This window comes from Falco cherrug, chromosome 11 (genome assembly GCF_023634085.1).
Source record: "Falco cherrug isolate bFalChe1 chromosome 11, bFalChe1.pri, whole genome shotgun sequence".
NCBI lineage: Eukaryota > Metazoa > Chordata > Aves > Falconiformes > Falconidae > Falco > Falco cherrug.
Window position 1 is genome coordinate 23442010 of NC_073707.1, and position 6000 is coordinate 23448009.

The window sequence follows — 6000 nt, forward strand, 5'->3', positions numbered from 1 at the left end:
GCATGGGGGCAGCTGGGGGGTGGCACCCTGTCTCAACAGCTTCCCCATCACCACCTGCCACCGGCTCCCCCAGGGACTGCCGGACACGTCCTGCAGGCTGGGCGACAGAGGGGACCAAGGGGTGGTGGGGCCACAGCTATACCATGAGCCCTAGGGAACCTGGGAAGGAATTAGCCCCTTCTTCCCCCTGGTGAAGCCCTGGGTGAAAAAATGAGCTTCTGGGGAGATCAACCCCAGCCACTGTCCCTGACTGGCACAGGGGGTGTCACTAGTGTCACGAGCTGGCTGTTTGCTGCACCCAGGGCATGGGGGGGCACGTGCCTACAGGGAGCAGAGACACTGGCTGTACCCCAGGATGCTCTCAGACCCTCTGGCTGCTCCTGGCCCTAGGAAGGGGTACAGCAAAGAAGGGGGCTTATAGCCTCCCCCGCCACCACCCTGCTCAAGACTGCTGTGGTGGGTGCATGGCAGAGGCCCCTGTTCCTGTCCCCATCCCTGTCCCCAGCTGGGATGGGTCAGGGCAGAGAAATTCCTCCGGGCTGATGCTGATGTCAGTTTTTCCGCAACACCTCTTGGGAGTGGGGCCGGGTGCCTGGCCAGGCTGGTGGAGGGACAGGCCATCTCCCTCAGCTGTCATCACGCCCGCCTGTCCCCGCGATGGCCCTTAGCAGCACCCGGCCTCGGGAGGGACCTGGGGGCTGCCGGAGCCAGGGTCGGAGCCTGCAGGAGTGGGTCCCTGATCTTCCGCGGTGGCAAGGGGCTGCCTGCCATGTCCTTGCCAGACGCACCCAGCAGAACCTGGCTGGGCGGGAGGGCAGGCTGGGATTACAGATGGGGGATTTTGCTAGGACTCCAAATTAACTTAACAGCTTTGGAAGACAAACAGATTAGGGAGCTGCAGGGATCGGGGCGAGGATCAGCTAAATTGGAAGCAGAGGTGGGCGGCAGCATCCTGCCCAAACCCTGCTCCCTCCTGCCCAAACCGCCAGCCCAGCCCCAGCCCTGCAGCACTCCAGCCCATCGCCACCCTGCCAGCCCAGGTTGCTTCCATGGGGTCCTCAGAGTCCCCTCCTGTGGCCAAGCCAGTGGCAGAGCTGGTCGGGGCAGGCTCTTCCCTCCAGCCTGGGTCTTGGCCGCATGTCAGCAGCCTCCGGGCGTTGCTGCCTTCCCCTTCCCTTTCCCTGCCCGTCCCTTTCCCGCTCTCCGTGCCCCCTCTCCCTGCCCTCCCCTTCCCCAGCACCTCACATCCTCAACGTGCATCCCACCCGCCCCTTCCCCAGCACCCCACATCCCCACCTGCATCCCCTCACCCCTCTCCTTGCATGCCATGAAGTCGCTGCCAAAAGAAGCAGTCCCGAAATAAGCTGCCTTCTGGGCCCCCATAAATCTTAGCAAAGCACCATGTTGGGGGGCAGTCCTGCAGCCCCCTTTGCTGGCAGGGTGCCATGCCTCGTCTCTACATGCCCCCAGCTTCTCAGGAGGATTTGGGGTTGCATTGCCACCCCAATAGCATCAGGTCCCTGGGGCAGCCCTGCACACTGGAGATGAGATCACAGGTAATGAACAACATCTGAGCATGGGGGCTGGGGACAAAGCAGGCAGAGGGACAGCCCTGTCCCCCTCCAGCAGCCAGGCAACATCTCTGTGGAGAGTAGGCAGTGCTAGACTGGTGGTGGGCTTCGCTGCCCATTTCAGGGTGACACCCCCATGGCAGGACCTCCAGAGTCATTTGTGACCCAAGCCTGGCAGGTCTCAGCCAGCTTTGATAGGGCAGCAGGGAGAGGGTGCCAGGCTGGGGCAGCCTGGGGGTCCTCGAGGAGGAGGGGGCTGTGGCAAGGAATGCCGGGTGTGGGGGACAGCCTTCTGCTGCTGCAGCCCCCCTGGCCCCCCCGGCCACCTCCCACCACCGCTTCCTGCGCAGGCGGCCTGGGGAGGCGATGAAAGCAACCCCAGCAGATGTTTCTGGCTTGTTTTCATCTCATTAACCGTTTCCTCTTTTATTATGGGATAAATTATTAATTGTTTGGCACAAGGAAGAAAGGAAAGAGAAATCCTGATGGAGAACCCGCGAGCCTGGGGGAGGGAGGTGGGCAGGGGCTGATGCAGCCCGGAACAAGGGGAGGGCAGGGGGGGATTTGGGGTCCCTGGGGTGGAGGCAGCCCCGTGCAGTGTCACCAACCCCCAGGCATCCCCCATGAAAAGGGGAGCAATGCAGGGTGCGGGAGGTGCTCCAGGGGCTGGGCAGGGGCGAGCTGTGTGTGGGCTGCTGGCATTGGGCCTCCATCAGCAGCTGGTGGAAGTAACCTGGGCAGGCAGGGTGATGGCGAGACCCAGACTGCAGGCACCTGTCTGCCAGAACCTGCCCGGAGACCCCCCCAACCCCTTCTCCCTGCACCCTCCGGCTGAGAACGGACACGCTGTACCTCCTGGCCAAGGGACAGGGCTCAGCCCCAGCTCTGCCACCCACCCCACCCCCACTCCCACAGGTCCCCAGCCCTTGCCCCCCTGAAATATTCATGGCCTGCAATGACGAGTTAATTTAATTGCCCTGATGAGGAGCTGAATAATTTACAGTCTTTTTGAGCAGGTTGGGAGACATCATTAGCAGCTGATCTTGGAGCAGGGAGGGGAAGTGGCTGTACCCCCATCCTGCTGCTCGGGGACACCAGGTGGGAGACAGGGACCTGAAAGCATCCCCATCCCAGTGTCCCTGTGGCTGTCTGGCGTGTGGGGAGGTCCAAAGCACCAAGCCCCACTGCCCATCCTATGATCCCTGGCACTGTGGGGTGGGAAGGTGGCCCCAAGCCCAGCACTCCATGGCTCCCCTGGTCCTGGGGTCCTGGCAAGCTCCAAGACACAGCCTCCCTCCATCCCATTGTTGCCACTTTGGTCTGCGGCCAGTGGCAATGGTTGGGATGAAATATGGCTGGGAGAAGGGGCCGGCGCGCTCCGGATTCCTGAGATAACGGGGACAGGCAGGACATGGACTTTTATTTACATTTTTTCCTTGAAATTTCAGCCACTTTCTAATGAGACCCCATCCGGCTGCCATGAAGATAAGAGGGGCTGGTGAGGGGGCTGTTGGGGGTCAGGATGTGTTTCAGGGGGGTTATTCCACCCCAAGCCCAGATTAACCATTTTGTTAACTCACCCCAGTCCATGCACCCTGGTGGGTGGGGGGCTTGGGACTGGCTCATTCCCCATCAGAATGCATGTTTCTTCCTCTCCACTGGTGTGATGGGGACCTGGGGAGCCTGATCCACCCCATCCCCCCACCCCCGCAGGTCAGGGGGAAGCTGTGTCTCCTGCTGCCTTGGCCCCCCTCCTTGGTGGAGAAGGCAAAGCCCAGGATAATGCTGTCGTGATGGCCACGCCAGGAAATTTCAGGCCAGAGGCCACGGCTAGGGCAGGGGCTGCAGCTAGCCACCCAGTAACGCCTGGATTTCCTCCCAGTGCTGCCCGACGTCCGGCTGGCGGGGGGGGGGGCGGGGGGGGGGGGCGGGGGGGGGGGGCTGCGGTGTGCGGGATGCCCATCCACAGCACCCTGTCCCCAAGCAGGAACAGCCCTGGCTGCCCCATGGCCCTGGTGAGCACAGCAGGGCCCTGCGGGGGTCCTGTGTTCCAGCAGCGCTGGGGGTCCTGGGCTGTGTGCCTCTCGCAGCGCTGGGAGCATCGCTGTCCTGGGGAGGGACAGGGGAGAGGGGCTGCAGTGACCCACAGGTGCCTCCTGCACCTGAAGCCCTGGGGGTTCCTGGCCCCTCTGTCACCCCCCACACAGGGCTGGCCCCCACGGTGTCACTTGAGGGGGCTCCCTGGGAGGTCCAGCATGGCCGGGGTGTGAGAGCAGAGCTGAGGCTCGCCGCTGTCACCCCAGGTGCCAGAGCACAGGGGCATCCCTGCACCCCACAGGGGCATGCAGCCATGCACATACATTTGTGCACACAGACACTCCTATATATGCACCCCTGCATGCAGCACTGACATCCCACACACACTCACAGACACAAATACACACTCCTCCATGTGCTCAGGCACACGCAGACAAGTTCACATGCATGCACGTACCTCCGTTTGCGCACACATGCACATATGCATACACCTATACATGTACAAAAACACACGCAGGTGTACACATCAGCAGACATGTAAGTGTGCACACATATGCACTCATGCACTTGCACACATACACACAGCCCCCTGCAGCTGCACTCATGTAAATCCACAGGCATGCACATACGTGTCCATGCACATGCACACAGATGTGCAATCCCCCGCGCACATACAGACCGCCCTGTAAGTGCACACACACACATGAACGCACACAAGCTCTCACACACACACACATGTATACAGACAGACACAGGCGCTCACTCCTGCCTGCACATGTGTGCTGCCTGCCTGGGGTGCCAGCGGGTGCTCCCCACACAGCTGCTGCACCCCCCACCCCCCCCCCCCCCCCCTCTGCCTGCTCTCTGGAGTTTAAGAGTGAGGAGGAATTTTAAATGCATTGACCCCTGACCCGGCCCTGCCTGCGAGGGGAAGCCAGACCCTGGGCTGCCCCCAGCCGGATGGGGCCGGGGGGGGGGGACACGACGACGCACGGGATGATGAGCCCTGAAAGCCTGCGGCAGGCAAGGGGGAGCACCCTGCGTGCTTGCCGCCTCAGGGAGCACTGACAACAATCACCCCAAACCCTTGCTGCCTGCAGTGCACATAACTTGGGGATGCCACAGCTGGGTGCCCCACACCAGGGGGCTCAGTGGGGGTGGGATGCCCATGCCATGCCTCCTGCAAAGGGTCCCAGGCCCCCCACCACACTTCTGCCCAGCTCGTGGCATCCCTGCCTCCTGTGCAGAGGGGCTGCAATGATGGCGGTGTAATTAAAAACGCAATTAAGCGCTGCCACTTAGCAGAAAAGTCATACAGTTTGGGGATAATTATCTGACAATATAACAAGTTGCCCAACATTAATCAGGCACTGATCTGCTCCAGCAGCTGCGCTCCCCACTCGGGCCGCTCCCTTAATGGCATCCTTCAGGAGACAGCAATAAATCAGGCCCTTACGGGGGCCCTGGGGGCAGCATGCTGTCCTCTGACTGCTCCCTGCCTGCATTTGGGGTTTTTTGGGGTGCCAAAGTAGCACCCTCCTTGCCCAGTCCCGGGATGTTTGTTTCCTGCCTTTGGATGCTGAGAGCCAAGGGGCTGGTCCCAGTGGCTTAGCCCTCACCCCAAGCTGGGGGACTGGGGGGCACCCCTGAAAGGACACCTCCCAGGGGGTACGGCCATGCCAGGGGGAGATACCCCAGGCTGGGGGCTGCCTGCTCTTTGCCAAGGGGCAGCCAGCACCCCCCACCCTCCCTAGGGATGGGGATGACAAAAGGGTCCCCAGGTAGGTGGGGGACATGAGGTGAGGGCACACCAGCTCCCAAGCCCATCAGTGATGTGGGGAATTAATGAGTATTTATGGCTTGTATTTGCCAGTGTTAATGAAGTGTTTGCACCGGAACAATATTGCACGGAAGCAGAGGTGGGTCCTCCCACTGTGTCCCCCCAGCATCACCTGGGGACTGTCCCCATGCCAGGACAGCCCCAGCCATTGCCCCATCCTAGTTGCCCTCCCAATGCCATGTCCTGGCTTGGATGCTGTGGGGTCCCATGCCAAGGGTCCTCTCGGTGCTACATCTTCCTGGCTTGGAGATGGGCTCTCTTGCCCCCCTTCCCCAGATTTGCCCCCATGGCCAATGTGTTGATGCAACTCGCTTGCAGCTGGTTCCTCCCACGCTCCTTTCCCGCAGCCCCGGGCTCTGCCAGTCCGGGTTCCCATCCCTGTCCCAGCCTGCCCGTTTGGAGGGGGGGATACAGCCCTGCACAGCTCTGACTTCTAAGGGCTGGAGATAAAAGCGGAGCTCTTTGCCTTTGTTCGGGCTCTGGCCGGCGTGGGCCGGGGAGGGGGAACCTGCCAGAAAGAAACCAGCAGCTTAACACATTCACTTCGCCCCT